The sequence below is a fragment of the Arachis ipaensis genome, chromosome B5 (genome assembly GCF_059453495.1).
Source record: "Arachis ipaensis isolate K30076 ecotype BB chromosome B5, ASM5945349v1, whole genome shotgun sequence".
Classification (NCBI taxonomy): Eukaryota; Viridiplantae; Streptophyta; class Magnoliopsida; order Fabales; family Fabaceae; genus Arachis; species Arachis ipaensis.
The window spans coordinates 129,748,443-129,762,119 of record NC_142440.1 but is presented as its reverse complement, the minus strand read 5'-3'; the positions used below and the strand labels follow the sequence as shown (position 1 = coordinate 129,762,119).

Here is a 13,677-nt window from a genome sequence, read left to right as displayed (position 1 = left end):
GTATCAATAGAGGAATCACTCAAGCAACACTTCTAGAGAAACATTCTAAAGGAGGATTAAGAATGGAGTTTTGCCAAAGATAAACAAGTCAAATAATGCAAGCAATAGGGACCTCATTTCAAGTCATAAGTGGCGTATCCAACGCCACATGATTGGTGCTTTGCACACCAAGGATGCTGGCTTCAAGGACCTCAAATTGATGCACCTCAATGGCGTCTCCAACGTCCTCATAAGTGGCATCTCCAATGCCACATGATGCAACCTCCAGGACCTATAATTGGTGCATCTAAATGGCGTCTTGATGAATCTATATTTGACGATAAATTTTGGATTGAATTGAGTGGATTTCATCATATAAACCCACATTTATTCATTTAAATAGCATACTTTTGTATTTTCTCCCTAAATTATGTCTAATTATGAAAACATGCTTTTTGGCACTTAATTTAATCAATTTTATTCCACTTTCATTCCATTCGATGCCTTGATATTTTTTATGAGTGATTTTAGGTATAATAAGTAGGAATGACTTGATAAGAGTGGAAGAGAAGCATGCAATTGGGAGAAAACATGAAGAAACAAAGGAGAAGAGTTTTTCATAGTGTGCGTATGCACAACCTTCTGTGCGTATGCACAAGTATCAGCGCGTGGCTTCATTAAAAAGTCACGTAACTTGCGATTTTGAGGGCTTTCTGGCCCATTTCTGATTGGTTTGAAGCATTTATGGAAGGGCTAGCAAAGGGAGGAGATACCATACAACATTAGGAATTTTTTAAGATAGTTTTAGGTAGTTTTAGCTTAGGTTTTCTCTCAATTTTCTTAGGGTTCAATTAGGGTTTATACTACAAGTTTTTATTTTCCAATTTTGATCATGGATTCTAGCTTATTTCCATTGTAAGTATTTCTTAATTTTCTCTTTTATTACACTACTTGTTCTACACTTTCTTATATTTTAATTCACTTTATCAATACATATATAGTTTTGCAATTTTGAGTTCTAGTTAATGAATTTGATATTTAGTGGTTATTATATGTTTGTTGAGTTGTCATTGTTGATTTTGTTCATTGGTTGTTCATAGTTCCAAGTATTTTTACAATTTTGCCATGTTTTGAGAATATGCCTACTATGTGTTTGATGAAATATCAATTTTGATTATGGAGTAAATTTTCGCTCCTTGACTTGGGAAAATGAGTATATGGAATACTAGAGTCATAATGTCCGACATTTATTGATAATTCTTGGGTTGTTAGTTGTCCTTATTTCCACTAACGCTAGCTTTTTACTAAGTTAATTAGTAAGTTAGCTAGGATTTGTAGATTAAGAACAATTATGCTTACTTGACTTACTCTTCGATGTTAAGGGTTGATTAGGTGAGATTAATCCATTATAATGATCATAGTTGTGGTTATGACAAGGAAGGCATTCCCTAACTCATCCCAAGCCAAGGTTTCATTTATGTTTTGAAGCACAATTCCATCATTTTTTAGCTTTACTTGTTCTTACTACATTGATAGTTCTTTAATTCTTTTATTAGTTTATTAATTGCAATTTTGATTGTTCTTTTATTCCTTTAATTGTTTGCCTCATTATTGAAACCTCCGATTTCACAAGCAAACTTGTGGACTTATGGTCACTAGTTCCTAGGGAAGATGACCCGGGACTTAAAACTCCCGGTTAATATTTGTGTTGATTGGGACAAACATATGAATTTAAACTTTGATTGAGAGGATCGATCGTCGGTTTGGACTATGCTATCAATGGAATTATTTTGTCTAAATTCCGAATCAGCTTAATCCTCTCTATCAAGTTTTTGGTGCCGTTACTGGGGAATTTTAATGGTGTTATATTATTGGCTATTGTAAATATGTTAATATGTAAATAGCTTGCTTTTTGGTTATCTTTTGTTTTTGCTAATGGTTAGCATTGGGATCCCGGAGGACATTGGAAATTCAAACATTGGTGGGGAATCCAAGCATAAGCCACTATAGCAAGTGCTCTCCCAATTGTCTAACTTAAAGGAAATAAATAAAAGTACTAGGTGGGAGACACTCCACCATGGTAACACCTTTCTAACCCTCTCTTTGTATATAATTTTAATTCATTGCATTTTGTTTCTTGTAGATAGCATATGTTTAGTTTAACTTCAAGTTTAGTTAGGTTGAATTTTAGTTTGGATCATATGGTTATGCAATGTTGGATGTTTTGGGGTTGAAACCCTTTGTTGAGCTCAAGTTTGGTACCTTAGAGTTTGGAATTTTTTTAAAAAACAGAGCATGTGCGTGCGGACACACCTGAGCGTACGCACACCAACCCTAAATTCTGCATCTTGTGCGCACGCACCCAGCTGTGCGTACGCACACTTGTCTGCACCCCCTCTGCTGAGAGCGCTCGCACCTGCTTGTGCGTACGCACCCCAGCCTTTTACCCTCTCTGTGCGTATGCATGCTTCTGTACGCACGCACACATGCTCTTTTTTCAAAAAAAAAAAAAATTGCCTTTTGTGCGCACACATAAGTGCGTACACACGATTTTTTCAAACCTGCCCACCAAGCGTATGCGTCGCCTTCCATTTTCTCCTCTCACGCGTATGCCAGCAAGACGTGTACGCGTCGATCCCCATTTTTCGCAAGTCCCATACATACGCGTGACCCCCTCCCCTATTTCACATACTCTTCTTTTCTTTTCTTCTCTTCTCCCTATTTCTTTTCTTCTTTTCTCTTTCCCCTTCTTCTTTCCCTCCCCCAACCACCATCCACCACTATCATTCACCACCCACCATACTCTACTTTAGTTAGTTAGTTAGTTAGTTTAATTTTTTGTTTTGGTAATAAGTGTTTGATTATTGCTTTGGTTTGCTGATTCTATTGAGATATTGCTGCCGATTACTGATTGGATGCTATTTTAGCATCATTGTTATAAATATTTATTGTTGGAATTCTTTGTTGAGGTTATAAATTATTGCTTGGTATTGAGTTCTTCATGTTTAATTTTGTACACACCAAGTACTCATAACATTGCCTTTGAGAATGTTTTTGGATTTCTAAATTGCATATTTTGGCCACCATGTGATTTGATTTCATTATCTATCATTAGGCAATTTGTTTTTAGTTGATGCATTTTTTGTTAGGTGATGCTTGCTATGATTGTTTTTATTTAAGGCACCTAGTTGATGCATTGAAATTAAGGAATTGTGAAATTGGATCATAAGCTTACCTAGTGACATTTTTTGAGCTTTTTAAGAGTTGTAGACTATGCTTCTAGTACACGAATTCCCACACTTCGTACAACTGAACCAGCAAGTGCACTGGGTCGTTTAAGTAATACCTGAGCGAGTCAGGGTCGATCCCACGAGGATTGTGGTTTTAAGCAAGTTATGGTTATCTTGTAGATCTTAGTCAGGGGAATAGGAGATGTAGGTATGTTGTTTAATTGCATAAAAGAAAATAAAGAGAAAACATTATTCAGAACTCAGAAGTTGTGTAAACTATGATAAGAAGGTGGTTAAGGCTTGGAGATGCTTTGTTCTTCTGGATAACTTTGGTCTACTGTCTTCTTCAACTGTGAATGATTTTTTCTATAGCAGGCTGAACGCCAGTTGAGAGGTCGACAATGCTCCTCCAGATCTAAACCCCAGGGTTAGTGTGGATCCATTCTGATTGAGGGTAAAGCTCCTGCAGTCAGTTCTCCTTAATGATCCTACTCAAAACGCCATAGACAAGGTCAAATCTTCCAGATCAGAGAATGTTGCGTCTTTGGGTTCTAGCCTCTACCACAAAGACTCTAATCTCCCCATACCCCGGCTGAACTGGTGTTTCGAGAAGTCCCCAACGAAGTCGTGGATTAGCCGTCTAAGAGATGTATAATCAAGCTAGTGGTTCAATGCTTTCCAGTTATGTATTCACACGAACCCAAGAAGAACACGGGTGGTTGTCAGACACGCGGTCTTAGAATGAGGAATGAAGATACATCTTAGAATAGAGAATCAAACACGGATTGAAGAGAAATAGTAATACTTTTATTGATCCATAAAACTCAGCAGAGCTCCTCCCCTCAACCTAGGAGGTTTAGAAACTCATACTGATAGAAAATACAATCATAAATGTGTAAAGTGTGCGTCCTCCCTTTGATGAGAGGTGTAAAAGTATTTAAATACTAAACTAATGACTAAGGATTACATTTAAGAAGGATAAAACAGTCTTTTAGTGCTAAAATCCACTTCTGGGGCCCACTTGGTGAGTGTTTGGGCTGAGCTTGATTGAGATCCACGTGCTAGGAGGCCTCTAGGGCGTTGAACACTGGCTAGGGGGTCCTTTATGGGCGTTGGACGTTGGTCTCTTCTCCTTTGGGCGCTGGACGCCAGAATAGGGCAGGAGGCTGGCGTTGGATGCCAGTTTTGGGCCTTCAATTATGAAGTAAAGTATGAACTATTATACATTTTTGAAAAGCTCTGGATGTTAGCTTTTCATAGTCGTTAAGAACACTTCATTTGGACTTTTGTAGCTCCAGAAAAGCTCTTTCGAGTGCAAGGAGGTCAAATCCAGACAGCATCTGCAGTACTTTCTCTGTCTCTGAATCAAACTTTTGCTCAAACTCCTCAATTTCAGACAGAAAATATCTGAAATTGTACAAAAACACAAAAATTCAAAGTAGAATCCAAAAATTTTAATTTTACACTAAAACCTATAAAAACTTAATAAAACTTAAACAAAACATACTAAAAACTATATGAAAATGATGCCAAAAAGTGTATAAAATATCCGCTCATCACAACACCAAACTTAAACTGTTGCTTGTCCCCAAGAAACTAAAAACAAAGTAGGATAAAAATAAGAGTAAGATACAATAAATCTCAGAGTTTCCAATGAAGCTCAGTTTTAATTAGATGAGCGGGACTTAGTAGCTTTTTGCTTCTGAATAGTTTTGGCATCTCACTATCTATTGAAACTCAAAAGTGTTGGTCTATTTAGGAACTTAGAATCCATATGATATTATTGAATCTCCTAGTTTAGTTCTTTTTTATTCTTGAACACAACTTTTAGAGTCTTGGCCGTGACCCTAAGCACTTTGTTTTTCAGTATTACCACCGGATACATAAATGCCACAGGCACTTTAACTGGGTGAACTCTTTTGGATTGTGATTCATCTTTGCTAGAATCCCCAGATAGAGGTGTCCAGAGTTCTTAAGTACACTCTTAGGATCTTTGGGTCCTTTAATCCTTGCCTTTTGGTTTAAAGGACTATTAGCTTTTTCTGCTTTTTCTCTCTTTTTTTTTCTCATGCATATATATATATATATATATATATATATATATATATATATATATATTTTATTGCATCTTACTTTTTGCTGCTTTTTTCTTGCTTCAAGAATCAATTTTTTGGATTTTTCAGATTACCAATAATACTTCACTTTTATCATCATTCTTTCAAGAGCCAACATTCTTACTTTCAATTTCAAATATGCATTGTTTATTCATACATTTAGAAAACAAAAGCAATGCCACCACATCAAGATAATTGAACTATTCTTATTATAAACTTGAAATTCATGTATCTCTCAATTCTTTTCAAATAAAATTTTCTTTTAAGTAATGGTGAGAGATATATGGAACATTTTATAACTTTAAGACATAAATAGAAATGATCATGCAATAAGAACAAGAGAACAGATAATAAAACACAACAGAAAATAGAAAAATGACATAAGAAAATAGGATTAAGAGAACGAATCCACCTTAATGGTGGCGGCTAGCTAGTGCTCCTCCTTGAGGATCCAATGTAGTGCTTGATCTCTTCAATGTCACTCATTTGTCTTTGTTGTTCTTCCCTCAGCCCTTTGATCTTCTCTAATTTCATTGAGGATGGTGGAATGCTCTTAATGCTCCATCCTCAACTGGTTCATGTTGGAGCTTAATTCTCCCATAGAAGTATGCCATTGATCCTAATAGCTTGGAGGAGGAAAATACATCCCTTGAGGCATCTTAGGGATCTCATGCTGAGGCGGCTGCACAGGCTCATATGAATGCTCTCTAATTTGCTCTATCCTCTTTTTAGTGATGGGCTTGTCCTCCTCAATGAAGATGTCTCCTTTTATGACAATTCCAACTGAATTGCATAGGTGACAAATGAGGTGAGGAAATGCCAACCTTGCTTTGGTGGAAGGCTTTTCAGCTATCTTATACAATTCTTGAAGAGTGATGAGCGGATAATTTATACGCTTTTTGACATTGTTTTTAGTATGTTTTTAGTAGGATCTAGTTACTTTTAGGGATGTTTTTAATAGATTTTGTGTTAAATTCACATTTCTAGACTTTACTATGAGTTTGTGTGTTTTTCTGTGATTTCAGGTATTTTCTGGCTGAAATTGAGGGACTTGAGCAAAAATCAGATTCAGAGGTTGAAAAAGGACTGCTGATGCTGTTGGATTCTGACCTCCCTGCACTCAAAGTGGATTTTCTGGAGCTACAGAACTCGAAATGGCGCGCTTCCAATTGCGTTGGAAAGTAGACATCCAGGGCTTTCCAGCAATATATAATAGTTCATACTTTGGCCAAGAATTGACGACGTAAACTGGCGTTCAACGCCAGCCTTCTGCCCAAATCTGGCGTCCAGCGCCAGAAAAGGATCCAAAACCAGAGTTGAACGCCCAAACTGGCACAGAAACTGGCGTTCAACTCCACAAATGGCCTCTGCACGTGCAACACTCAGGCTCAGCCCAAACAGACACCAAGTGGGCCCCGGAAGTGGATTTATGCATCAATTACTTACTCATGTAAACCCTAGTAGCTAGTTTATTATAAATAGGACCTTTTACTATTGTATTAGGCATCTTTTGATCATCTTAGGATCTTAGGATCATCTTTGAATGCATTGTTCTTAGATCAAGGGGCTGGCCATCTCGGCCATGCCTGGACCTTCACTTATGTATTTTCAACGGTAGAGTTTCTACACTCCATAGATTAAGGTGTGGAGCTCTGCTGTTCCTCAAATATTAATGCAAAGTACTACTGTTTTCTATTCAATTCTTCTTATTTCGCTTCTAAGATATCCATTCGCATCCAAGAACGTGATGAAGGTGATGATTATGTGTGACGCTCATCATCCTTCTCCCTTATGAACGCGTGCCTGACAAACACTTCTGTTCTACATGAATTAAGCTAGAATGAATATCTCTTAGATCTCCTAACCAGAATCTTCGTGGCGTAAGCTAGAATGATGGCGGCATTCAAGAGAATCCGGAAAGTCTAAACCTTGTCTGTGGTATTCCGAGTAGGATTCAATGATTGAATGACTGTGACGAGCTCCTAACTCACGATTGCAGGGCGTTAGTGACAGACGCAAAAGGATAGTAAATCCTATTCCAGCATGATCGAGAACCGACAGATAAATAGCCGTGCCGTGACAGGGTGCGTGAGCATATTATTCACTGAGAGGATAAGATGAAGCCATTGGCAAGGGTGATGCCTCCAGACGATTAGCCGTGCCGTGACAGGGCATTGGATCATTTTCCCGTGAGATGACCGAAAGTAGCCATTGACAGTGGTGATGTATCACATAAAGCCAGCCATGGAAAGGAATGAGACTGATTGGATGAAGATAGCAGGAAAGCAGAGGTTCAGAGGAACGAAAAGCATCTCCATTCGCTTATCTGAAATTCCTACCAATGATTTACATAAGTATCTCTATCCCTATTTTATTATATAATATTCGAAAACACCATTATCACTTTATATCTGCCTGACTGAGATTTACAAGGTGACCATAGCTTGCTTCATACCAACAATCTCCGTGGGATTCGACCCTTACTCACGTAAGGTATTACTTGGACGACCCAGTGCACTTGCTGGTTAGTTGTATCGAAGTTGTGACGATTATGAATTAAGATCAGAGCACCAAGCTTTGAAGCCATTACCAGGATTTGTTCGAGCCTGGAGATCACAATTTCGTGCACCAAAGAGTTGGGGTGAGGCATCTTGAACAAGATGTGATCCTCCCCTAGTTGTAAAATCAGTTCTCCCTTAGCTACATCGATAATATCATTGGCAGTGGATAGAAAAGGTCTTCCAAGGATGATGGATTCATCCTCATCTTTCCCAGTATCTAAGATTATGAAGTTTATAGGGATGTACCAATTTTCAAACTTTACCAGCACATCCTCTACCAAGCCATATGCTTTCTTCATTGATTTGTCTGCCATCTCTAGTGAGATGTTTGTAGCTTGTACCTCAAAGATTCCTAGCTTCTCCATTACAGAAAGTGGCATGAGGTTTATGCTTGACCCTAGGTCACATAGAGCCTTTTCAAAGGTCATGGTGCCTATGCTATAAGAAATCAGGAAGCATCCAGGATCTGGAAGCTTCTGAGGTAGCTTCTGCTGAACCAAAGCTTTGAATTCTTTGGAAAGCATTGGAGGTTCATCCTCCAAAGGCTTTGTACCAAATAGCTTGGCACTCAACTTCATGAGAGCTCCTAGGTACCGAGCAACTTGCTCTTCCCTAGTGTCTTCATCCTCATCAGAGGATGAGTGTTCATCAGAACTCATGCACTATAGGAGTACATGCAAAGGAACCTATATGGTCTCTATATGAGCCTTGGCTTTCTTTAATTCTTGGGTAGGGATTTCTTGAGTAGGTATCAAGCACTCAGAGGGTGTGCCTACTGACGTTCAACGCCAGCTCTGATGGCTCTTTGGGCGTTGAACGCCCATTATGCATACTCTTACTGGCGTTAAACGCCAGTTCCCTTACCTTTTTTGGGCGTTGAACGCCCAGCAGGGATGTCCTTGCTGGCGTTCAACACCAGCTTCCCTACCTGTTTGGGCGTTGAACGCTAAGTGAGGGCTTCCTCACTGGCGTTCAGTGCCAGGCTCTTAGCCATTTTGGGCGTTGAATGCCCAGTGAGATCTTCCTCACTGGCATTCAATTCCTTCCCAGTCTCTCCAGATTCGGCCTCAGCCTCAATGGTGATGGCCTTGCACTCTTCTCTTGGGTTCACTTCGGTGTTACTAGGAAGAGTGTCTGGAGGAGTCTCAGGGATCCTCTTGCTCAGTTGACCAATTTGTACCTCCAAATTTCTGATGGAGGATCTTGTTTCAGTTATGAAACTATGAGTGGTCTTAGAAAGGCTGGAGACTAGAATGGCTAAGTCAGAAAGGCTCTGCCTATGAGTCTCCATATTCCCTTGAGAAGATGAGAATGGTGGCCTGTTGTTGAACCTATTCTGGTTCCTTCCACCTTGATTGTTATTGAAGCCTTATTGAAGCTTCTGTTGATCCTTCCATGAAAGGTTAGGATGATTCCTCCATGAAAGGTTGTAGATGTTTTCATAGGGTTCTCCCATGTAATTCACCTCCTCCATGGTGGGTTGATCAGGATCATAAGCTTCTACTTCAAAGGAAACTTCCTGAGTGCTGCCAGCTGCAGCTTGCATTCCAGTCAAATACTGAGAGATCATATTGACCTGCTGGGTCAAGATCTTGTTCTGAGCCAATATGGCATTCAGAGTGTCAACTTCAAGAACTCCTTTCCTCTGAGGGGACCCATTGTTCACAAGGTTTCTCTCAGAGGTGTACATGAATTAGTTGTTTGCAACCATCTCAATGAGTTCTCTTGCTTATGCAGCCGTTTTCTTCAAGTGGAGTGATCCACCTGCAGAGCTGTCCAATGATATTTTGGACATCTCAGAAAGACCATCATAGAAAATTCCTAGGATAGACCATTCTGAGAGCATGTCAGGAGGGCACCTCCTGATCAGTTGCTTGTATCTTTTCCAAGCTTCATAGAGGGATTCACCTTCTTTTTGTCTGAAGGTTTGAACTTCCACTCTGATTTTGCTCATCCTTTGAGGAGGAAAGAATTTAGCCAAGAAAGCATTGACCAACTTTTCTCAAGAGTCTAAGATTTTTTTAGGTTGAGAATCCAGCCATATTCTAGCTCTGTCTCTAACAACAAAGGGAAAGAGCATAAGTCTGTAGACCTCAGGATTCACTCCATTAGTCTTAACAGTGTCACAGATTTGTAAAAATTCAGCTAGGAACTGATGTGGATCTTCCAGTGGAAGTCTATGAAACTTGCAATTCTGTTATAGAAGAGAGACTAACTGAGGCTTAAGCTCAAAGTTGTTAGCTCCAATGACAGGTACAGAGATGCTTCTGCCATAAAAATCAGAGGTAGGCATGGTGAAGTCACCAAGAACCTTTCTTGCCTCTCCTTCATGATTAGGCTCGGCTGCCATGTTGTCAACTTTCTGTTCGAAATTTTTTGAGAGGTTTCTTCCGGAGTGTTGTACTTTAACTTGTTGTAAAATCCTCCTTAAAGTTCTCTTAGGTTTAGGATTAGGATTTAAGAGAGGTTCTTTATCTTTGTTCCTGGTCATAAATAAGAAAAATAAAATAAGAGAAAAGAAGAATGGGAGCTCTTTGTTCAAGAACAGAGGACTCCCTGTGAGATGTGAAGAAGAAAGGAAAGAAGAATGAAGAATGAAGATAGAAGAAGGAGAAGAAGAATTCGAATAAAGAGAGGAGAAGAATTCGAAAATTAGAAGTAGAAAAGATAAACAAGAATTAAAATATTTTTATTTTTATTTTATTTATTTATGAAATTCGAAAATAAAGGTTAATTAATTAAAAATAATTAAAAATTAATTAATGAATTTCGAAAAAGAAGAGAGAGAAAACAAGTAACTAATTAAGGAAGATTTGAAAACAAGATAAGATAGAAGATTAGAAAATATTTGATTTTGAAAATATTTGAAAAAGTTAACAAGATAAGATAAGAATTGAAAAGATTTGAAAAAAATTAATTTTAAAATTTAAAAGAAGATAAGATAGAAAGGATTTTAGATTAAAGATAAGATAAGTTAGGTAAGAAAGATAAGATAAGGAAGTTAAGAAAAGATAAGTTGAGTTAAAAAGATTTGAAATCAAAATAAAAAAAGTTAGTTTCTAATTTAAAAAGATTTGAAATTTAAATTTTAAAAGAAAGATAAGATAAGAAAGAATCAAATTTTAAAAGAAAAGATTTGAAAAGAAGTTGAAAAAGATAAGATTTGAAATTTGATTTTTGAAAAATATTTGATTTTGAGATTTTAAATTTGAAATTGAAATAAGATAAGATAAGATTTTTGAATTTTGAATTTTAAATTTTTGAATTTTGAATTTAAAACAAGATAAGATAAAGCTTTGAAAAAGATATGATTTTTGAAAGATTTGATTTTGAAATTTGAAATTAAGATAAGATAAGATAATGATTTTGAAATTAAAATTTGAAAAATTGGTTGTAATTTTCGAAAATTAATTAAAATAAAGATAGAAAAGATATTTTTTTGAATTTTGGATTTAATGAAGAAAGAGAAAAACAACAAAAAGACACCAACTTAAAATTTTTAGATCTAAGAACACCTAGTGTGCGAAAATTAAGAAGAAAAACACAAAGAGACACCAAACTCAAAAATTTTAAGATCAAAAAAGAAGAAAAACAAGAACACTTTGAAGATCAAGAAGAACACCAAAAACAAAACTCAAAGAATTCAAAGAAAATAAGAACATTCAAAGGACACCAAACTTAAAGATTTAGAAAACCAAAAACACAATTTTCGATAATTATAGAAAAGACACAAGAAGACACCAAACTTAAAAATTGACACAAGATTCAAACAAAGAACACTATTTTTGAAAATTCAATGAGAACAAAAACAAAAGACTCAAACCAAAAATAAAATTTTTCAAAACCTTTTTCTTTTCTTTATTTAATCTATATTTTTGGTTTGAGTCTTTTGTTTTTGTTCTTATTGAATTAATTAAATAAGAAAATTTTGATAAAAAAAAACAAGAAACAGGTAAGACTCAAACTAAGAAACTCAAAAGGAAATACATAGCCAAAAACAGAAAAGGTTTTGAAAGATTTTTTTTCGAAAAAGAAAATAAAATAAAAGACTCTAACAAAATTAAAGACAATACCTAATCTAAGCAACAAGATAATCCGTCAGTTGTCCAAACTCGAACAATCCCCGGCAACGGCGCCAAAAACTTGGTGCACGAATTTGCACACTTCGTACAACTGAACCAGCAAGTGCACTGGGTCGTCCAAGTAATACCTGAGCGAGTCAGAGTCGATCCCACGAGGATTGTGGTTTTAAGCAAGCTATGGTTCTCTTGTAGATCTTAGTCAGGGGAATAGGAGATGTAGGTATGTTGTTTAATTGCATAAAAGAAAATAAAGAGAAAACGTTACTCAGAACTCAGAAGTTGTGTAAACTATGATAAGAAGGTAGTTAAGGCTTGGAGATGCTTTGTTCTTCTGGATAACTTTGGTCTACTGTCTTCTTCAACTGTGAATGATTTCTTCTATAGCAGGCTGAACGCCGGTTGAGAGGTCGCCAATGCTCCTCCAAATCTGAACCCCAGGGTTTGTGTGGATCCATTCTGATTGAGGGTAAAGCTCCTGCAGTCAGTTCTCCTTAATGATCCTACTCAAAATGCCACAGACAAGGTCGAATCTTCCAGATCAGAAAATGCTGCACCTTTGGATTCTAGCCTCTACCACAAAGACTCTAATCTCCCCATACCCCGGCTGAACTGGTGTTTCGAGAAGTCCCCAACGAAGTCGTGGATTAGCCGTCTAAGAGATGTATAATCAAGCTAGTGGTTCAATGCTTTCCAGTTACGTATTCACACGAACCCAAGAAGAACACGGGTGGTTGTCAGGCACGCGGTCTTAGAATGAGGAATGAAGATACATCTTAGAATAGAGAATCAAACACGGATTGAAGAGAAACAGTAATACTTTTATTGATCCATAAAACTCAGCAGAGCTCCTCCCCTCAACCTAGGAGGTTTAGAAACTCATACTGATAGAAAATACAATCATAAATGTGTAAAGTGTGCATCCTCCCTTTGTTGAGAGGTGTAAAATTCTTTAAATACTAAATTAATGACTAAGGATTACATTTAAGAAGGATAAAACAGTCTTTGAGTGCTAAAATCCACTTCTAGAGCCCACTTGGTGAGTGTTTGGACTGAGCTTGATTGAGATCCACGTGCTAGGAGGCCTCTAGAGCGTTGAACGCTGGCTAAGGGGTCCTTTATGGGCGTTGAACGCTGGTCTCTTCTCCTTTGGACGTTGGACGCCAGAATAGGGCAGGTGGCTGGAATTGGACACCAGTTTTGGGCCTTCAATTCTGAAGAAAAGTATGGACTATTATACATTGCTCGAAAGATCTAGATGTTAGCTTTCCATATCCGTTGAAAAAGCTCCATTTGGACTTTTGTAGCTCCAGAAAAGCCCTTTCGAGTGCAAGGAGGTCAGATCCGGACAGCATCTGCAGTACTTTCTCTGTCTCTGAATCAGACTTTTGCTCCAGCTCCTCAATTTCAGACAGAAAATACCTGAAATTGTACAAAAATACACAAACTCAAAGTAGAATCCAAAAATGTGAATTTTACACTTAAACCTATGAAAACTTAATAAAACTTAAACAAAACATACTAAAAACTATATGAAAATGATGCCAAAAAGTGTATAAAATATCCGCTCATCACTTGCCATATTTTCCGTTTCATGTCAATTAGGTGTTGCAAACAAACTTTCCTCCATTATCCATTTCATAATTGCTTGATTGTTGCTTGATTGCTTTTATGCTCCTTTATTACTTGTTTGTTTATCTTAACCTACAAGTTT

General features: G+C 37.3%; 1 non-coding gene across 1 annotated transcript; it reads left to right on the top strand.

Annotated features, from left to right (window-relative positions):
- Positions 1–9,723: 9,723 nt before the first annotated feature.
- Positions 9,724–9,832, top strand: LOC148565773 (small nucleolar RNA R71). The gene has a single exon (XR_015884772.1). It is a non-coding gene; the product is annotated as a small nucleolar RNA R71 (small nucleolar RNA).
- The last annotated feature ends 3,845 nt before the right edge of the window (positions 9,833–13,677 follow it).